This window comes from Argiope bruennichi, chromosome X2, assembly GCF_947563725.1.
Source record: "Argiope bruennichi chromosome X2, qqArgBrue1.1, whole genome shotgun sequence".
NCBI lineage: Eukaryota > Metazoa > Arthropoda > Arachnida > Araneae > Araneidae > Argiope > Argiope bruennichi.
Window position 1 is genome coordinate 7029530 of NC_079163.1, and position 23575 is coordinate 7053104.

The 23575-nt window shown below is 29.1% G+C and overlaps 1 protein-coding gene across 3 annotated transcripts in view; it reads right to left on the reverse strand.

Annotated features, from left to right (window-relative positions):
• The window catches only part of LOC129959979 (orphan steroid hormone receptor 2-like), a 165786-nt gene that overhangs the window by 52844 nt on the left and 89367 nt on the right, over positions 1-23575 (reverse strand). The window contains exon 1 of one of the 3 annotated variants that reach the window (XM_056072930.1): positions 18962-19845. The exons of 1 other annotated variant lie outside the window; for it this stretch is intronic. The gene's annotated coding sequence lies outside the window, so the exon portion shown is untranslated. Of the gene's footprint in view, positions 1-18961; positions 19846-23575 lie in introns of those variants that run through there. One more of the 3 variants, XM_056072934.1, reaches the window with a different exon arrangement.

Here is a 23575-nt window from a genome sequence, read left to right on the forward strand (position 1 = left end):
TTGTGCCTCTGATGCAAACATTCATTGGTAGATCAAAAGCACCCTGCCTTATGCCATACTTCTAAACTGTTGAAAAATTTAAGAAAAGAAATTAAAAGTTTTGGATTCTCCTGTTAATTCTCCAAATGCAATTCCACCGAAAATTGTTGGAGTATTGTGAATAGACTTGTCGGTAAGATGGATTGCTCAACCAAAAGAAAAATGACGGAGAATGTCACAAAATTTAATTTCGCAATGACTTCATCAAAACTTTTTGTTTAAAATTAGTAAAACTCATACCGAAATTGGCACAGAATATCATTAAAGCTACATGACGACATATTTTCAACTAAATAGTTATGCCATGCTCGCATGTGTACTTAATTAAACTACATATTTGAAAGAAAAAATGTCCCATTTAATTTGCAGAGTACTCTATCTGTCAGACAGAATTCAACAGACCAAGAAAAAAATGGTTCTGAAAAAGCTGCTTTACATTTCTAAATTATATCATAATGGTCGATTTTGAAAAATAGGTATTAAAAATTAAATTTGAAGTTAACATTTAGTCTTAATTATTATGCCATTTTTTGATGACCGCCAATGCACGAACATTGCTATTTTATGTTTTTCATTCGCTACAAAATAAGACTTTTTTTCTTTTTCAAATTCAATTTTAGGAGGATTTTTTTAATTGATCATTATGGTGCCATTTAAAGTCGTACAACAACATTTTTAGTATAGGATATTTTCTCGGTCTGCGAAATCTAAATGATAAAAATGTACTAATAGGCATTTTTCGACTATCCTATTTTTTTCAACAAAGTCGAATTTTTTAAAAAATACACAGATATCGATCTGAATGTTTTTATTATTATTCTTTACTATGCACTTAGAAGAATTTCAGAAATTTTTATTGAAATTTTTTTTAAATGAAAAGTATTTTTCTATTTGTATTTATTTAAAATTTACCTAATTACCTAATCTAATTAAATCGACCTAATTAAGTTATCATGACGTTAGACAGCTCCTTTTATAGATAGTTTTAATTAGATTAGATTTAATTTCTCAGAATGATAGATTCTATTGAAACTCAACTATTTAAACAATTACTCAGATTCAGATTTCTATTTAAACTAAAAAAATCGGTATTTCAACTGCCACCAATACTCCGCTTTTATCCAGTAACATATCCAGGTGAAAGCTTAGAGGTCTGTTTTGAATAACCAACTGAACAGCTTAAACAATAAAATTGATGTTAAGCATTTTTCTATGTCAAATTATATTTTAACTTTACTATGAATCCGATAAACATATTTTTTTAATTATATGTATCTATTTGTGAACATGACAACTCAAAAACGTTTCGAGCTAGATGTATGAAATATGATATGTGGATTTAACCCCAAATTTGAAAATATCGATGAAATTTTGAACCAATCTGTGCGGAGGAAATTTGTCTGCCTTTGTCTGAAAGCTAATGAACACAATAAATGCAAACTGTAAAGGGCCAGATAGATAAAATTTGGTACATATTTTTAATATCTAAAATGTAAGTAAGTATAAAATTTTTAACGAAATCCGTCAAAAGGGTAACAGTCTGTCTGTCTGTACATTGGCATGCATGTAAATGCGTTAGCTCAAACACAGAAAGACTAAGATCAATGGAATTTTGCACGTGATCTTATTGCTAACATTTTAGTTTCGTGTGGAATTTTGGTCTAAATCGAATGAAAAAAAGATGTCCCAAATGCATATGTGGGTTTCTTTACTAAATTACTGACCAAAAAACGTTTACGAGCTGGATCCTTAAAATAAAATCCTTTGCCTTCATGGTATCCACAGATTTGCTAAAGTGTCGCAGTTTTTATGACACGTTTGTTAGGAAGTGTAAGAGAAAATTTCGCGGAGATCACCCCCCGTTTATTTCCAACACCATCATTCCCCAGACTTCGTGTTACACCGAATGAGAAATGTGAAATAGGCATTTTAAAATATTATATTTGAAGTTATATTATACGAATTTGTATTGCCTTTTGAAGCGGAATTTCAGTGTACAGAGTAAAACGGATGGTAAGGCATTTTTAAAATCTCTGTCTAATAAAACAAAGAAAAAGTGGGCATTCCACTCGATTGTTCGATGGAAGAAATGGCTGTAGTTATTGTAAAATGATTTAGACTGAAGAATGAATTATAACAAAGTCATTCCAGTTCACATACTATACTACAATTGAAAAATGTTAGTGAAATTATGTGCATTGAGGTGGGAAAATCGAGGAGAAAATAGTTAAAGGAATTATAAGAGGGAAAAAAAAGCAAAAATATATCTTTCTTCTATGCTTTTATAATAATTTATGTTAATTTTTATATTATGTTAATTCTGCGCGTATTCATTATCAAAAGAGAGAGAGAGAGAAAGAAACAGGACGAAAAACACGTGCTCAATATGCAGACCATTTCCCAAGGCAGCCTAAATGCTTCTTCCGGGTTCCTGTTATTTTCTGTTTAGTAATCAAGTCGATCCCAACATACTCAGTCAGAGGCGGTGGCAGAGATTTGCTGACGGGGAGACAAGCACAGTATCTCTCATCTGGCTTCAAAATAACTCATAAAATTAAATTTACATTTAATTAAAGAAAATCAAGTATTATTTCACTTCTTTTTTTATTCAAATGCTGATCCTTTCTTTCATTGTTAAAACTTTACAAAGGAATTTATAAAATAATGTTCTCAGTTTCTTTTACTGATCATAAAAAATTCTCAATATTTGAGTCTATTTCTTTATACGACTGTTGAGATTTAAATTCTCTGACATCTAAAATTAGAAAAAATATGTTATATTCCTTTCTAGATTGTAGTATATAGATAGAAAAAGAGATTGTGCCAAAATGAAGTGTCATGCTAAATGTACAAGTGCATGCTCTTATTTTATATCAGAAGCTATATAAAATAAATGTTCAAAGAAAAAGTTTTATAAAAGAAACTTTTTCAGAAATCTAAAATAATGAATAAAAAATATTCGATGTTTTCACCAAAAATCGATTTTTCAGCGTAGTTCCCTCTACCTAAAATATTTGCAGCAACGAGCAGGAATTCAGATATGTTTCGAATCCGAGGATTTTAATGCGCAACAAAAATACAACAAATTACATTTAATACAAAAAAAAACATTTACTACAGTTCTCACACGATCAATATAGAATGCGTAAAAGACACAATCATGTCTTTTCTTAAGAATACTGGGGAAAATATTTTGTGAATATATATACAAACTTACTATTTTATGTAAGATATGAAAAATATTCTCTTGAAAAATGTTCTATTTAAACATTAGATCTCCCATGTATTTATTTTTCAATATATATTTAGGCTTAAAAAACCATTTTATTAAGAAACAATTAGATCTTGAATATGAATTCCCTTATCTTCATTTTTAGGTATGCGTTCTTATGGTTTACTTTTTTAATTCAAAGTTATTGCAAGCTAATATTTCCCTCCCAAAAAATGAGTTTTATTCCTTCAATTGCATGCATTGGTTTTTCTTAACTATACAATGACGAGTCTGATTCTCTATAGAATTACTAAATTTTTAACTTTAAATCTGCAATTAAGGGAATGTATTAAGTAATTTAAAATGCAAAAATCACTTGAAAACGCATCATAACCTCAAATGCCCTTATATTATTCTAGGTATTAAAATAACAATAATTATCCCAAGTAAGATCTGATATTTAATTAGGAAGTAAAGTAAATTCGTATGTCAAGGGGTAAATGTGTTATATATGAATATTCTATGAATAACAATTTTAATCATCCTTTTATCGAGATATTTTTATATAAAGTCTATTAAAAATTTAGAAACATCTGAAATCATATAGTTTTTGTTGCGAATAGTAATTGAAAGAAAAAAAAACGATACGTTCCCCGATTATATAGTCATAATATTGAATGCAAAGTTTGAATCATTTAGGAAGTAATTTATTTAACAAATTTAGTGCATACTTGGTTAAACTATTTTAGTGTAACTAAAAAGCTGTCATACCACAATTTTTTTTTGTCGTTCAATTGTAGTCGGTAATACCTCTTTAGTGTAATAATTGTAGCTTGATAATACAAAAGAAAACAGATATTTTACTGTAAATAAACTTAATTTTCAATTGTACAATTTGCTTACTTCAGTAATTTATAATGAAGCCACATAATTTCGCTACAGTACAGTAACTTTTTTAGCATGTATATGCACAATCGAAAAAAAGAGTGTTGATGAAACCATTAATTAGATTTTAGTCAGGCAATTCTCATAGTGAAATTAATAAAATAAAATTACCAATTCGTTATCAGGGAAGTAACAATTAGAGGAATAAGACGACGATTAACTTTAGAACTTGAATTTGAATGATGAATTATGTAAAATAATTCTATTGTCCTATTCATGAATAATATAAAATCTTCAATTTCTCTAATACTTCCACTGACAGGTAATCGAAGTGTTCGATGAAAATAATTTTTTCCCATAATCTATGATAAAATCTTAGCCGAAGGGAAAAAGATTAGTCGAGAAAAATGTGACGTCTTATTCACTTGCCAGCTTATTGATTATTCTGCTAAATATAATATAAAGTATATGCCGAATGAACATTATAACATTTAAATCAGATGACTGAGAATTTGGACTTAACGTCGTCGACATCCATCGCATTGAAGTCTTGGTCGACCGATCAAAACTTTTTGGCAAAATGTGATATATTTTATGTCTTATTCACGTGTCATCTTGTCGGTTATATTGCCAAAAGTAGTGAAAATTAAAAGCTTGATAAATGACATTTGAATCAAATGTCTGAAAATCTGCAGGTATAGTCTTTGATATTCATCACATTCAGTTCACAGTCGGCTGCCTTAAAATTGTCGGCAGAATGCGATTTCTTATTCAGTCGGATATATTGCCAGATCAAGTGCAAATTTTAAGTTAAATGCACGACATTTCACTCCAATTTCCGAAAATCTGCAGACTTAACGTCTTCGACACTCACCGCATTGAATTCGTAGTCGGCCGATCATAAATTGCCAACAAAATGAGCTTATCACCTTGTTGATATCGTATTGACTTGTTAGCTTATCCGTTATATGTCAAAAGTAGTACAAATTATAAGCTGAAGGAACGACATTTGAAACGATGTCTGAAAATCTGCGAACTTAACATCTTCGACATCCATTGCATTCAATTATTAGTTGGTCTATCAAAAATTGTAAGCAAAATGCATCATATTATCGACCTATCACTCTATCGATTATTTTGCCAAATATAGTCAAAACACCTTCATCATTACTTGGATATTTCGACTGTTTACAATATATTAACTTCAAGGCTGTTTTTAAATAATGATATTCGCCAATGCGCATCTCTCTACAACTATCCTGAAGTGGTAAACACTTAAAGACGAAACTCTGAATTTCTCGCCGAAGGGGGTACGGCTTTCCCCCCTGCTACCGCCGCCTCTGTACTCAGTTTAATCATAGAGACACCATAGGACTTTTGGTAGCTTTCGAACGTGTTGAACCACTTCCTTAATGTTTTTATTAATGCCTCCATTTGCTTGATATTAATTTTTTTTTAATGGAAAAAAGGATTGTTTTCATGTATTTGTTCACCTCGATATTTTTTCAAACTGCTGAGTCACAATGTTAAACAAATCCTTTAGTATCAAGGTGGGAACTTCAAATAGTGAATTAAGACATCCACATCGGAATTAGCTAAAAATTTGACTAATTTAATTGTACTAAAAATTAAATGAAGGATCCAAAAAATACTATTTGTTTCACTCAAATTTTCGTTTTTAGAATACAAAATATGCCTTATCCCACATGTGAATGCTACGATTTAATACCATAGTTAGTGAGAAAAAATTCAGGCTATTGTTCAAGATTAGCTTAAGTAAAATTAACCGGTTTTAGTAAGTTTTCATTTATATATACAAATATTAGATGCCTGATAAATAAAATGCAATTCAAAATATTAAACAAGTATTTATTGGTTATTTTATTCGTTTATAATAAATGTTGAACACTGACAATTAAATTTGACATCAACTGATAGGTACTAAATTTCAAATAACACAAAGTAAAACATTAAAATTTACTAGTACAACGGGATTCCAATCAGCTATATGAAACTTCGATCAAAGTACATATAAATAAGCCTCAAATTTACCTTCTTATCGAAAATTGATTTAAAGTGGTACTTGATTTGTTTTAACATTCTAAAAACAAATTTAATTATTAGTAAGCTTAATTTGGTTTAGGAATAGTTCAATTAATTTTTTGATAACTTATTCCATCTCATATCTAAAAGTGTAGTATCTAAAAGTATCATAATAGTGAAAATAATTAAAGTACAAATAACTTGTTAAAAAGTAAATTTTGAAATTGGGCATATCTGATCTTAAAGTGAAAATAAATTTTATTTAAAATTTCTTGCATGGAAAAAACTGATTCACATTAGTGACATTTTTCACCTTATTCTAAAATAACTCTACTTAAAACACAGTTGGAAATTGCCACTTAAATTCTCCAAAGACCTGATTTATCTGAGAAAAATCTCTTTTATGTATATTAAATGGCATTTAATTTAATAAATTTCTCAGTCGTACACTGTCCTTGACCCTTTTTCCTCAAGTCCGTTCATTAGTTCCTTAAAAGTAAGAATTAATTTTTCGAGATACTTTTAAAAGGCTAATTATGTCTGCATCTGCACAATGCAGTTTTCATAACCTTCCTTCATAGTTTTTCATTAAGTAGGGCAATTCACTCAAGGAAAACTTACTGAGATTACAATTCCTGTCTGTTTCAACGGCGTTGACCTCAAATCAGTCAATTGTAGGTCGCCACATTTTCTTTTTCCTTTTTATACATCAAAAAATTCTTTAATATTAACTTATACGAGGAATTATTCGTTAAAGAAAATTTTAATGCCCCTAAAATACGCTATAGTGTAGTGTTATAATTAAAAGAAAAATCTTAATTTTAGAGTAATTAGCCGAAGCCTTCGTTAAACCTTTTCTCCAGAACATTTTAAACAATCAATGATAAAACAAAATTTTTAAATTTTAATTTTTTTCAAATGATTTCTCAGGCAATGTAGTTTTTCGGTACTTAAAAAAGTGTGTGTTAATGTAAAATCCCAGCATCGTTTGTAAGACAAATTATAAAAACTACAGTGAATAAATATTGTTCTTCCATAATTAAGTGATTAAATCACAAGTTTGGATACAAATAATCTACAATTTTGTAAATGCGATGAGCTGTAAAAGAATAAATGAAGATCCTGTTTACTTTCGCTTACAAAGATTTATTTCCATTCAGAAGTATTCATACTGTATGCGTTCACTAGTATAAAATAAAGTGATATTTATTGAGTTATTTCATTCATAAATATTCAGCTATTCTCCATCAAAATCCCTCAAGAAGAATCTTAACTAATCTAAAGGCAGAATTGTGCTAGAAACTATTTAATATAAAAAATAGCGAATTCCCCTTTTCATATATTTTGAATTTTGTATAATTACGATAGAAGTCTCTCAATCAAATATTTAACAAAAATAGTAAGTAAAATTAATTTAGTCTTCAAAACTATCCAACATGCAAAAGAAGTTCAGAAAAAAGATGCGGATACGGGAAATATAATTTTATTACGAATCATAACATAACTTTTTAGATTTTTTAATCTAAAATGTTTACTTATAAAATAAATATAGAGCTTATTTAAACAAAGAGATAGCTCATCAGAAGCGCTTTGAATCTGTGCTCAAAATTAATAATTCAATGACAGAAATAGAAAGCAAATGAGGTAACTTTTAAAGAAACTCATAGGTTTTTATTGGCAATCGATATGATTTCAAATATAATAATTTTCTACTAATAATGGATTTAAAATGGAAAAAAGCACAATAATGTTTACATAAAGTTTTCAAAATTCCTATGGATAATCTGCAGAAACATATCCATTTTTCATAGATTGAACAACGAAATAGTATGCTATCAGGTGTCAAGAACCAGATTCTTTTGTATAAACTAGACTAGGCATCATATTTCACAAACAAGCGTTTCTCTTAAACAAGACAGCTTTTGATCTATTCTGGTGCTGAAAGAAAACATATTTTCCAATTGAATTTTAGTTTTGGTTGAATTGTGAATTTGTCTCAAATATTCCTACTGACATAAAAAGTTGATGAAGAATTTTTAGACGTTCTACGGCTTTTAACTTTTTTGATATAAGCATTTCGTCCCACACTATGCCGTGTCTTTCATTTCATTAAAGCCTCTTTCGGATTCATAAAAAATGCATAAAGCATTTTGAAAATTATATAATACTTTCATTTAATTGTGAAATGAAAATAATTGGCATTAGCTATGAAGACATAGAAAATTTACACAAATATTATTTTGCCTTTCTTGAATTAAAAAAACACACACAATGGGGAAAGTAAACTGTTAGAGAAAACATTCATAATAAACACGGGAAGCTATAGGAACAGTATATGAAATGACAATGCAGTTTTGAATACTTCAGAAGCATGACTAGATTAGCAAATAGATAATGCAACTTTGGGGGGGGGGGGGGGGACTAAGGTTTCGGGATTGTTTTGCAACTTATTCAAGTAGTCAGATTTCTGTGCTTTCGTTTGATTAACTAAAAGCCACGCATGTACTCATTCAAACTAAAATTAAGCATCGTTTCAATCTCAGAACATCATTCTAAGGACTTTTGAGAAATGCATTTAAATTTGTTAACAGATCAGTTTGGCAGATATAGTTGATTAACTCTGCCAAACATCCGAATTCATAATGATATTCTGTTTAAAACATTTTGGACTGTTTTGCTTAAAATTTCTTCCGAATTTAAATTTTCCCTATAAACACAAGATAATGATACCATGAATGCAATCTACATCCCCTTTATCAAACTATTTGTTCCTAAATAACTACTTATTTAGAGATGAAATTCAAGCCAATTAAATAATATTTAGTTTTTGGGAAAAGAAAAAGGGGATTTGCATCGCTCAATAGGCCTTCATTTGGCAATAACAAGAAATTATTAGAAAACTATTGCTCTTTTCAAATATATATAAATAAAACATTTGCTAAACATTCCTCTGCAGTCATAATAGGTTAAATGAATAAATGTAAATGATTTTGCCGATTCACTGAAAAAACTTAATACAAATTAAATAATCGATTTAATAAGAGTTATGAAGATTTAAATCAAATTACAGTTGGATTTTATCTTCAAAATATTTCAAAAATCGTACAAAATAAAAAAAAAAGGAAAAAAAGTAGTGCAATAGAATTAAAATATATATATTATGAACTTTCTGAGCAGAAGAAAGTAAAGTGTATGAAAACAAAGTTTGGGTTTTTATGATTTGGCTATATAGCGTCAAACGATGCCCGCAAGGAATAGTTATAATAATGTTGATTGTATACGCTTAAGGAAAAAATACTTCCGTCATCAAATCTTTAAAAAAAAACGTGGTCTTAAATAACAAATGAAAACCAAAAAGAATTATTCATGATGACTTCTCTTTAAAGTCAATTCTCAAAGAATAACTTTTCCATCCGAAATAGAAGAAACATTTTGTGGCATTCCCTTCATTCAGCACATCTCATGGGATTCAACAGCTGAAACAGCAGACTCGCTCGCTTATTTGGTTTTTATCTCTAAGGTGAATCCAACAGACTGAATGAGAGAGTTCAGTGATCAAATTCATACACCCACTGACAAGAAAAACAAAACACGGATAGGCTCGCATAAAGTTGTAACATAATATCGCATACGGACATTGAAAAATGGATTCCAGCCCATGGCTGATTTAAGCAATTTTGCGACTCTATGCGAACGAGGCCCCTCTTTTTAATAAACTGGTAAACTTAGTATCACATTTCGACACGTTTTTAACTTAACGAGCATACTTATGATGCATTTTAGATTGATTATTTTAGTAACATTGTGAAAATGTCTACATTTTAATTCATTTATTATGCATTATATTTGTACAGCACATCATTGATACACAACAATATTTAAGTAGATACTCGATAATGAATGAATGTACTGAAACTGATTGGAAGCTGATCATCTATACTTGACAAATTATTATTATCTTCCTCGAAATTTAGAATACATAGAATTTGTACTTTTTAAGATCTTGCAAGTATTTTCTAAAAGTAAAAGTGATATCTCCCACTCTCGCATGAAACTGTGGATCTTGACCAAATCCATTAATGCCGGAGTGTTCAGAATTTTATTTTCATAGTTTCCCATATAAGCATTTTGTGCTTCGCAGAATAGTGAGGAAACCAACTATGAATTTTGGGCCCTTTTTTATCCCCCGATCGAAACTAAAATCTGACACAGTACTACAATTTTAGTAACAAGATTATATACCAAATTTCATTTATTAAGTCGTCTTATTCTTGAGTTATCGTATTTATATGGTGTAAAAATACAAAGCAACAAACGATCAATTCCTTTACAAATTTGGTTAAAATTTTGAAAGGATCTGCACTTTAAATGCTTAGGCTGTGTTTCAAATTTCGTAAAAGCGACACGTTTTCGAGTTTCTGTGCTTACATGCTTATGAAAGTACAGAACGATAAACAATCAATCTTTTAACAGATTGCATCGAATCTTGATAAGTAGGTACATTTTATATGCTAAATTTGTGTACTGTGTTTTATCCGACTAGCACTTTATGTTTTCTAGTTATAGTATTCACTTATACTCAACAGCTAGCAGACTGACTTCCTATGAATAGATTTCGTTCAAAATTTGATAAAAATGTTCAAATTAAATACTGCATACCAAATTTCATTTATTTAGATGAAAGCGTTTTTGAGTTACCGTGTTCAAAGACATAACTCCATAAGTGTGTTTTAAGTTAGATTCTCCTGAAAGGCACAGATTCGTCAAAATATCAAGGTTTTTTTTTTTTTTTTTTTACAATTACATATTTTGTATTGGATATTTTGTATGCGAGTTACACGATATTTTGTATACAGTTATATATTATTGGATATTTCGTATGTGAGAAACTAAAAAAAAAACGATCTTTGTGACATAAAGATAATGAGATATTCAACAAAGAAGAAGCGATTGCTGTAAGGGACTGTCATTTTACTGACACCTATAATAAAAAAATTAACTAACAGAGATAAAAAAAAATAATTGACAGTGATAAAAAAACGTTAAAAAATTTCTATACAAAAGTAGCATAATGAAATAATAGATTGTTGTATCTCTAAATAGTATGCATAGCATATAAAGCTAAAAAAATCATAAGAAATACAGAAAAAATTTCTTAACAAGCTATAAAATGCTTAACTGTAAAACTTTTGCTTTGGTTTTTATCAAGACTACATGATATAAAGTACAAAAATATTTTTTAATCCCATTTCCATTAATTAAATTTAAACACAAATGACTACTTGTTGTTTAATTTCTAATTCGGTTCAGGAAAAAAAATTCACAGATTTTGCATGGGAGCCAATTTTGAAAATTGAGACAAGAGATTGCCCTCACTGGTAGCAAATATGTCTCATCGATTCAGCTAACTTCAAAGAGGAGGCAGAAGGTGCAATACTTATCATCTTTTCGTTGCTGTTCATTTTAATAGCTTATATGTTAGAGGATTATCATGAGCATATTGAAAACATATTAATCTTGTTTCCAATGAAAAAAATATCAAGAATAACAAAAAAGTACATCAATGGGATTCCTTTTTGATACGAAAAATGTTATCAAAATATTAGTGAGAAGGAACCCTTAGAGGTATTTAATAAAATATTGATACTGAGTAATAACGTTTGATATTGAAAAAATATTAATAAAATTTTCTCTAAAATATTACTAAAAATTGAAGAGGACTGAAATTTATTTTCATTAAAAAGAAATATCTTCTTGCAGTTATTTTTATTTAAAATTACTCCCATCTACTATACAATTAAAAAATTTAATAAATAATGCTTCTTATTTGTAATGGCATATATAGTCTAATTAGCATTTTAATATATAATGAAATGTTGAATACTTAATTGACTTATTTTCATTATTCCACCTATAAATTATGATCTTTGAATTCAATTAAATGAGTATCTAATATTTTTCATTTAAAAACGAGTCATACAACATAGCATTTATATTAAATTACTAATTTAATTCTGATGAAACATTATTTGGCATCTTTCATGCTTCATGCAGTTTATCCTGAATAATAAAAAAGGAATAAATAGAATCCTTAAATGAGCCAAATATAATCTCGTTTTCAATTACTTCTTCCAAAAGTAGAGTTCGAAAATGAAGTTATGGAAAGATATGAACTTGAAAACCGTTCGGCATAAAATACATCTTTTTATCTACAAACAAAACTAAAATAGTTAATTTTTTAAAGAAAATATGAGAATAATTCGATATTAGAATGTATAGTTAAAATAATTTTCAGATAATTCGAGTATCAGTCCCCTAATAAAGATGGCTATTAGTTAGAAAAAAATGGAAAGTTAAGCTAGAACGATTTATTCTAATTTAACTTTAAAAAGAGTTTTTATTAAAAGAATGGACATGCAACAAATGCTCATGAATAAAATTCAATATTATAAAGTGCGATGGAAAAGCTAAAGATGTTTAAAAGAAGTAACCATTTAACTCACAATACATTTGATGAAACAGAATATAAAAATTATTGGTAAATTACCCTACATCCCCAAGTGGATTGCAATTTGTCGTTTACTAACGTACGCAGTTCTCTTTCCATTCCATTTTCACAAGGCTTAAGAAACGGGCATAAAGGACAGTAGATATTATTTAGTTTTGCTCTCAATTTTGAGCAATTTACCTTCATTGTTTCTTGTATATTTAATTTATTTACTTTTCCATTCTCACTTTATGTAACAGCATTACAACAGAGAATATTTAGATGGGGAAAAAATGCAAAAATCAAAGTGTAAAAGAGTGCAAATATCAAATAGTTCGTATTACCTCATTCAATAAGAATGCCAGACCTGCCAATTACTATGATTCTTTTTTTTTTTTTTTTTTTTTTTGCTTCGTCTTTTATTAAAACAAGCTCCAGCACAAATTATTAAATAATGAATAATGTGGAATAAGGTCAGATTTTAAGGATGTTTAGATCTTTTTTAGTTCCCAGTATCAAAATACAAACAAAAAACATCGAAATACATCTACTACTTTTTGAATAAGATTAAAAATATCAAAATATTTATTTGATTTTGCAATAAACATTCATTAATATTCCGCACAAAATAATGAACAAAAAACAAAATTATATAAAGCTAATTTGCATAGAACTAAATATAACAATGAAGGCATAAAAAATTATTTTCTATTTATATTATTAGAATAAATAAGCACTGTAAAATTTTTCTAATATATTTCATTTCTTCTTTCTACTTAGTAACCAAACTGCTGCAACTTACAATCGGTTTTTTTTTTCATATACAATCATTATATTTCCAATCTGACTTGAACTGTTGGTAGATTTCGGTCTTCATACGAAACATTATTAAAATGTGAATAGGATAGTCCTTTTTGAAGTTATACATTTCATATTCATTTTACCTATTCAAAATAATAAACTACACGTTTTTTATATTCACATCATTAAGTGATTCAAAAACGAAAAGATAAATGTTAAATGGAAACCCTTTCTCGAAATTATTAAGATACAGACAGACTGCTTTCCACAAATTACTGATCGTTCTAACTTTATTTCTTTGAAATATAAAAATAGTTTGGCAGAAAATATGAACGATTCATTATTCATACTCTTGACTTTTTAAATGAAAGCCATTGCAGAACAAATTTCAAACTATACTGAAGAGATAGAAATGTGAATTGATAAACACAGATCAAAAGCGTCCGGGCAAATTCGGTTTCAGACATTTTTTCTAATTTCCCTAAAAACGCAAGATGAACTGTCTTTGAATTTTCATCATGAAAAAATATCCATGAACTCACAGTGAAGATTCGGTCACGAGAGTATTGATGATGAAGAAAAGACTTGCTTCGTTTCACAAAAGCTTGTGATAATTTGGAACTTTTAGGGTCTTTTTTGATGTGAGAAATGCTTATATAAAGTTTCGCTGTGTGTGTGTGTGTGTGTGTGTGTGTGTGTGTGTGTGTGTGTGTGTGTGTGTGTGTGTGTGTGTGTGTGTGTGTGTGTGTGTGTGTGTGTGTGTGTGTGTGTGTGTGTGTTGGTAAGACATAAAGGATTTATTAAAGAAACAAAATCGCGAATTTTTCTGATGCTGTTTGTCTGTAAGATGCATAGATCCCTACCGTATCATTCAAACTTTACAAAATATAATCCAATATTCTATTAGCCCAATATATTAAAATTAAAAATAATAATTTTGAATATCTTAAAAAAATATGAGCATTTAGAGTAAATAATTTTTAATGTGCATATGTGAATCATAGAATATTTTTCCTTTATCATTTCAAAGCCAAATATATAAAGCAATTTATATGAACATTTCATTCGAATATCATTAAGATTTAGGAAGATGTTGACATAGTAGAGGGCTGAGTTACAGTAGTTCTTTAAGAGTTACTAAATAATGAGGGATTTTCCACAAAGTGATATTTTTAAATTTGAATATTCGAATAGGATAGTACAAAGGGCAGATATATACTAAATACTCAAAACATGTACCTAATTTAAACTTTAGTAAAATAGGCATCGTAAATAAAAGTATATATCTGATTATTTATACAAATGTTAGAATAGTAACATCATGTAGTTTGTGTATTATGAATGATATACTCTATGTAATTAAAAGTATCCAGATACCTTTAGGCAATGGGAAATGATTATGGTGTTCTCTTGATTTGGTGAAAAATTGATTAGTATAAAACCCTTAGTTTTGCATATCCTCAATATCTTTCAATTACTATGAAGCAATGCCACTTTATGCTGCTATCATTTTTGAATAGAAAGAGTACCACTAGTTTTGAGAATGTTTCTGAAAAAACTGCTCGCCATTCTTTGAAAAGAAAACCAATCAACACTATTACAGAAGTGGAGTGTTATGGTCTAACTCGAATTTGGCGTCGCAGTTTATCTCGCAAGTATTTATATTATTTACTTCAAATAAGTAACTTCACATTAGTAATCGACGCATATGCAGAAAAGGCAAAACAAAGATATCCAGATGCTTTTAATTTTATAGTGCATATCAATTTACAATTCTAATGTTTGTGTAAGTAAAGAAAATAACGTAATAAAACTCACTGTTACTTATGATTGCTAATTTATCGAAATTTAAATTAAGTACTTAATTCATAAGTATGCAGAGGTAGTAAGAGGATTTCAAACTTTTATAAAATTCAATTAATCAAAATTTAACTGAATACAACTGGAATTTTTATATTATTTAGCTTACATATCTGGCTTTGAATGCATGAAAAAAATGCCGTGTTTTGTATATTCACAGTTAAAAATTATTAACTATAAATATTTATGTTTCTTAGGAAGTTCAAAATATTTACTTTCGATTTTAATATAATGTATTGATCGCACATTGTCACTTATTTTGTAAATTCGGTATGATTTAATTCACAATTATGCCTGCTATAAGCAAAAATAAAAGCTGGAAAATTGGTTTTTTTTAATAAATGTTTCATATTTTTTTTTATATAGATACTCTATTTTTACCAAAAAGCATGTAAGCATTGTATACATCAAACAAAACAACTGATGAAAATTGCAAATCATTATCAACCTTCCACGAAATGGGGTGATCCTTTCCCTCTTCATCAACTTCTGCTCGGCTCTCTATTTGCTCTCGTGACTGAATATTCACTGTAAAATTTGAGTTCATGCATATTTTTACATGAACGGAATTCAAGGGTATGATTTCTGGCCTTTTTGGAGAGACTCAATAAAATGTTAAATCCAAAAGTGTCCCGAAACTTTCATAAGATATTTTATATTAAGTCCAAAATTATTTTTAAATTTATAAAATAAATTTATTGACCTATTTACTAAGAAACTACAGTTTGCAATCACATGTTGCACTATCTGTGTATCAAATATTCGACACTCAACAAAAAAGTAAATAAAAGATTCTAATGTAAAAGTAATAATTCCAGATCTAACAAAATGCAATAATTTCAATTATTCAATATAGGGAAGGTTGATGACAGCCAAATATGCAAGAGAAAATAGAAGCCCATATCGCCAAACTAGAAGAGTCACCCAATAATCATTCTACAATAAAGTGCGAATATTATTTTTTTTTAATTTACAAACTATAATAAAAAATAAAATTGATAACAATCGGTATCAAAACAGAGTGTTCCATTGCCGCTTGATACTATACACATATTTCTGACATCATTCTAAAGCAATGAATAGTATTTAATTTAGTGTATTGTGCTATATATAAAACTATTAAATTAAAAGGAGGTAGTGACTGTTTTTTTTTTCTTCAACATTTTTGCGAAATAATTTTTCTCGGTATTCTGAGTACAAACATTTATTTTAAATTGATTACAATGACAAAATTCTCCTAAATAGCCCTTTTTTAAAAATGTTTTTAATCTGTCCCGTATACTAAATTTTAAACAAAAAATTATTTTACGACTAAAATATACTCCAATTTATTACATCTGAAATAAAGAGAGAATGTGTAATTATCTGGAAGTTTATTTGTTACACAATGAATTATTTTGATGCACCCTCTGCCACTGAAATGATACCCAATACAGGTGAACATCAAGGGGATATCAAGTTACTGTTGTTTATCTCCAACCAAAGTAATTATTACAATCATTAGAATGAAACTCAACATAAATTATCATAACATATGTGCTATTGTTTTTGTTTGGAAAAATTGTAATAAACTTTTATTTATTTTCTTTATAATTTAATAATTTTACAAATTTAAATAACCTTATGGGATAATCTTTCAAACATAATTTTAATTTTAGAATCGTATTAATAAATGCTTAGCACTTAGTAAGGTTCTATATCAATTTAAGTTTTGTTTATTAATAGATTTAATAAACATTATACTGTAGTTAATAAAATATTTATATTAGTTTTTTTAATAAACCATATTGACAAAGTTAGACAAGAAAATCATGTTCATTTTTTTATTTCATAAATTTTTTAACTGAAAAATAAAATTGATAATTCAATATTATTCTTTACCTAATTTTATTTTTGACTTCAATTCATTCCTCTGCTTCACTGTTCCATATTTTTTGTACATCGGTTAAATGTCAAATGTAAATTAATACTTTTTTTCATTATATTCAAGATAATTTGCAAGAAACTTAATATTAAATAAAGTAAGTAAATGTTTCACGTCAAATTTATATTTATTATAAAGTCATAGCATGTAGCTCACTACTACCATTACTAATTCATTTCCAATTTGAACGATTACACAATATTTATTAATTTAAATAATTTATGGATGCTTATGTTTCTTAATATTTCGAACATTTTATGATACAGCTGTAATACATTATACCAACAGTTTAGAATCACAATCACATAATCATTCTGTTCAGATCTGGAATTGCAAAAATGTGAAACCTAAAAAACACGTAAAGCATTCTTTTTAAAACAAAAATAATCTATTTTTAAAACAATGCCAAACCAAATGAATTTTCTCTGAGCAATCAAAATTCTTTCCATCTTTCAAAATATTTCAAATAACGAAACGAAGACATTTGATGGTATTCGACTAAATATTGCCCTGCCAAAAATTAAATCAATAAAAGTATCTTTTATTATTCTTTAGAAAGGAAATAATGGCTCGAAATTTTCAAATGTGTTTGATTAAAACATAATCCGTTGAAATTTCACAGCCTTTTAAAAACATACAGCTAGCACGTTCCGATTAGAAAATTGGCGTGAATTTAATAATGTCTACAATCAATTTTTAAAGCGCTGGATTTCATTGTATACATAAATACCTATACAGTATCGTGAGGTAAAAACAAAAAAACAAAAAAAAAACAGATAAGATAAAGAAAAGAGTTCTAAATGCTAAATTATCTCATGTAAGTATTTTACTACGAAAAATATTAGATTAGGTTTCAATAAAAAAACATTCATAAAAAATTTAAAAAGAACTCATGGTTTAAAAGAAATAATAAAATAACAAATAAAAATATCTCATGTAAGTATTTTACTACGAAATATAAAGATTAGTTTTCAATAATAAAAGATCCGTGAAAGAATTTTAAAAAAGTCTAATGGTTAAAAACAACAAATAAATTCAGAACTGGACAATCCAAAAAAATCAATGAAAATCAATAAAATGATAATAATAATAATTTATAAATTATTTCAAAAATGGATAAAAATGAAGCAAACGTATAGTAAATCAAGTCTACGGGTGATTTTTCTTTATAAGCTCTTTACTGAAAACTATTTGCAATTTATTTTTTATCAATTTTGAGCAAAATTTTCATTTATTTCATTAGTGTGTATTTTAATTACATTCGAATATTTTTAATATAGGAATCTAAAAATTGTATTATACGTGTTCTCAAACTTTTAGCATAGGCGATTGAATAATAAAGTTAATCTATATATAGTTCTATATGCACCATATCGAAAAATATGAATGCTACATACGTAAAAAAAAAATGTATATATATATTTGTTTGTGCATCATTTTGTTATTAGTATGCAACAAATATATTTGTCCCAAATTTGACAACATGCGAGATTTATTTAAACATGATCAATACAAATTGTCTTTGTTTACATCAAGCAATGCTGCACAACAAATGTGAGGAAAAAAGAATGATATAGGGGAACTGTCAAAGTGCTTTTTCCACTCCCACTTAAATCACTGTTATTTATACAACAAATTTATATTTTTGATCAAACATTTTAATACATAGTATCCTAAAAATATCGAATAATATGATAAAAAAAACACTTACCTGTTTTAATGTACATTTGTCGCCGATATACATAGAAATCACGGAAAATAATCCAAATCGAAAATAACCAGTGCAATGTTATCCAAGTAAGGTTTCATATGTTTAGCCGACGAACAGATGCAAATATGTTCCGATGGACAAAAGAAAAAGTGACGCGAAACACACACAATCGGTCCTAAAGTGCTAACTCACGATCATCTCTTTTAGACATTGGTAAAGGTCGTGCGCGGATTGCGTACTTTGACTATGAAAGAAGCATGAAAAAAATAAATAAAATAGAATAAAATAAAATCTTGAGGTCAAAACGAGAAGCAAAGCGAAGAGAAGTTTTACGCAGTTCACTTCCACTGATTCGCCACAGGTACACTGACAAACGTTACGTGCGTAGACAAAGGTTGAAAAAGGGGGGAAAAGTCACCAAGGTATCTGCTTCACGCCGCTCTGCAGGCTAAATGTCACCAGAGTTCACAGTCGTTTCGGCAGCTGATAAATGTCGGTGGCTTATTCCCCCGAGTTGGCGGTGAATCGGCTCGGAAGAAACCGTTAGATTAAAAAAAGTTTCTTACTTTCTTTTCTCTTCTTTCTTTAAAAAAAATGAGGCACTCTGAGAGTCGTTTTCACAAAAGACGGGACTAAAGGTGCAACAGGTGTATCAGCATAGCATCAGATTCGAATATGGTAGTGATAAAAAAAAAGTCATCATAGGTCCATTGTTTTTTTGTTGTTTTTTTTCCCTCTTTACTTACTAATGATTTGCTCGGGATGTGAATCTGAGATCTCCGGAGGGGCAAAATTAGAATCTGGTCTGCTAAATAACTGATAAAAATTTCTTTATTTTAGGTAGGTCATCCATTAATCAGAATAAAATCGTAAAGGACAGAAATGCATAAAATAAAAACACTCCTCTTTCTTTTCCCCCTTTTATTTTATTTTATTTATTTATTCATTTTTTTTGCTTATGAGTATGTCACCGATTATAGTAAAAAATATTAGTCCACAGGCATCATATAACTTTTTTAATTAAATAACAACGCAGGTAATAAACAATCGATATATTTTTTTTAATATTCCTTCAAGGTTTAGTTCTAGAAATCTATCACTAATAAATTTTAATTAAAATTACAGCCGCAATAAAAAATAGTCTGAAAGGTGATAATAATATTTAAAAAAATCATCTTTAACTTGTCGGCATAAATTATTTAACACATCTTTATAAGCATTTCAAGCACATCCGTAAAATCAGTGCTCCAGTCAGTCATTCGGGTCAGAAGCGATAATTTAAAAATCATACGGGGATGACGTCAGATCTAAAATTCAAAAAAAAAAAAAAAAAAAAAAAAAGATACACTTTTGCGATTAAAACAGAATCATCGCCACACTTCTTTCCACCTGTTTTACAACTATCAAATCTGTGCAATTAAGAGATAAAAAATAAATAAATAAAAACAACAAAACTAGCTTCCAAGGTTAAATGTCAGGAGGCAGACTTGTCATCCGAAAAGAGTCACGATTTCCATATTCTCTTGGCGCTCGCAAAACGGTCTTTGAAAGGAACAAAAGAAATGAAAAACAAAGTCACGAAGCGACGTTGTCACAAGGCCAACCCCCCAAAAACAATGACGACGGCTGGATGGCAAGATACTGGAATAATTAAGTCGGCGCGGAAAGCATTCTTGGAGGCCCGTTGGTCAGGTGCGGGTTCAGAGCCTTCTCGGTGATACAGCTGTTGTGACCTCCGCACTGCGTTCTGGCAAGCTTGGGCCGATGTAGAGGTGGGTGCCACGCCGGTGGCCTTGGCCTATCGCCACGTTCTAGTCCAGCGGCCACACCTGCTGTCAGGACCACTATTTCCACCTGGAGAACGCTCTCTTCAGCAGCCCCCTTCCCCTCCTCCTTCGTGTCTAGGGGCCGCGAAAACACCGAGACAGGTTCAATTGCAAGGATGCCCAACCTTTCCCCACCATCTCACGGCAACTTAAAAAAAAATGAAAATAACTTCAATCATTGATGAAAAATTGAGAGGGCAGACTTCGTTTTTGGAAAATTATATTTAAAAATCATTGAAAGGCATTTTTGATAAATTATTTTTCATTTACAATAAAAGTCAATGGTTCTCAACTTGTTAGTATTTAGGATGCATGTTTTCATAATAGTGTCAATCGAGCGTCCTTTTATTATTTTAAGTATTTAAATTATTATTATTATTAAAATGTGTTCCACACATTTTTAAAAGTGAAGTTTATTTTTAAAAAAAGTATCTCTTATTTTGGTTTTACTTATCTTCTAATTTTTAATATATTTTTTCGTATTCCAGATGTTGGAAATCACTGATACAAACCATTTCTTTTAGCCTCGAAAAATATTTCTACTTCTGGATATTTTTTAATTCAAAAAGATTTATGATGTGACTCTTAAAATAAAGCATGTGTTTTTATTAAGATATGAATCATGAATTAACGTAAGTAAGGCATGAAATATGTCTAGTATGATAAAGAATCAAGAATGAAAGTTTGCAACATCGTATTGGAGAAAGCTTAACAAATCATCTATGCAATATGCAATTAGAGATAAGCATCGCAGAAACAAATTGTGAATTCATTCTATTATCATTCAAAGCTTTCTCTAAATTTTCCTTGAGAATATGAAATAGGAGGAAAAATCACTGTACTTGAAAAGAGAACCAAATACATTCATATATACATATATTTAGCGAAGGCTTCCTTTTTCCAAAATGGTTGTTATTCTGGAGCTATAGCGGGATTAAATTTTGTTTACAATTACAGAAAACGATATCCGAGGTGAACGGTTCTTTAATTTCATTCCCAATTGTTAAATTTATCATAAATTAGTAAAATTCCAATTTTCAGTTCTAACGCCCTTTTAAGAAACTGTGAAATGAGGTCAGACAAAGACCACACCATGACTAATTTTAAAAACTGGAAAATAGGTTGAATAAATTGAACATAACCGGAAACATCATTATTAAAGTTTCAAAAGTTTTTCGGAAAAAATAAAAGTGCATTCATTCATTGCGTAAAATCAATTGCGCAAACAATAAAATCCCCCAAAATATTATGAAAAAAAAATATATATATCGTTTTATATGATGTGGCGCAAATTTAAAGAAATCAAAACGCCCAAGAGGGAAGAAATTAGAAACAAGGAATATCGGAAATACCTGTTGTAAACAATTAATTTCTAATAAAACAATATAATTTCTAATGAAAAAAAAAACTTTTTGAATATCCCTTTGTAATATCCATCTCTGAAAGACCTCAATATATGTTAAAGTTTGCGTTGTTTTTGTGGATGATTAATTTTTATACATTATAGGCAAAATTTCAGAAAATAGCAAAGTCGATGGTTAACTAGAAAATGCAATTAAGTGGAGGTCGGGGAAAGGCAAATAAAGGCTGTTCTTATTATGAAAGTGCCTTTTTCATTCCGTAGAGCATTAGAGGAGACTTTTGTCACTTCCCATTTCGGCAGTATCCCATAGATGCTTGACTGGATTCAAGTCCGACAGAAAGCTGACTATTCTCTTAAAGTAATATACTTTTTTCCCAAGTATTATGATGTCAAAATGCATTTTTTAAATCTATATTTTAAATACAATTATTTCCCCAGCTGATTCAATACCGCACAAGTCATTTTCTTATAGAAACTAGCCAAAAATTCTACTCCTTGTAATGCATGATCAGCTGGGGGGGGGCACCTCGTTATTGAGGAGGAGAAGCTTCCGGCATGGTGGTTGGTTCTCGCTATCCCTGTGAGTACACGAAAAGGTGGGGGTCTGGTTCCTCTCATCGATGACGGGACGTATTTCCTTAGAGAAGGGTTGTACCGTGGCCGGTGATGGCTCTTAGGACTCAACAACAGTTCCCACCAGTGTTGCTGTCCCGGCGGTCCGGTCATTCAGGTTTATCCGTGTGCATTCCGGCGGGACGGAGAGACAGTCTATAACTACTCTTTGTAATCCATACTGACCAAATTGTTTCTTACAAAAACTAGGAAAAATTCAGAAAAGATTATTTCTAATAATATTTAATAAATGCGAGCGAAATGATTATATATTAAGTAGAATTCATTAGAATTTTAAAGAAGCAAAAAACTGGTAATGGATATTTATTCATTACGAAAACATAGGCATGTAACATCAATTTCACCCTCGGGCAATAAAGACAGGCCTTCCTTCAAATTGATTCTTTATTCTTTTGCTTTAAAAAAGCTATACACTATTATTTGAAAGATCGTACATTATTCTGAAAATGACATAGAAATCAAATTCTTTTGTTATGTTAACCTCACTTAAAAGCAAAAACAGAATGCATTTATTATCTGAAATTTGAACATGAATCTAATTTTAGGTATAAATGATGATGAATACGTCATTTATGATTTTTGCACACGAACTTGCTCTTGTCAGATTTGGCAGTTCTCGAGGAAAATTCTAATAATTTATTAAATAATTTGCACAACATATTAAATTACTTTAAACTAGATATTTCAGTGGACAAAAGTCAGGCATCATTGCCCCAAAAATATTTTAAGAATAATAAAACTGAACAACGAATAATTCTTAAAATTGATAAGTAATAAAAATAAAATGTAACA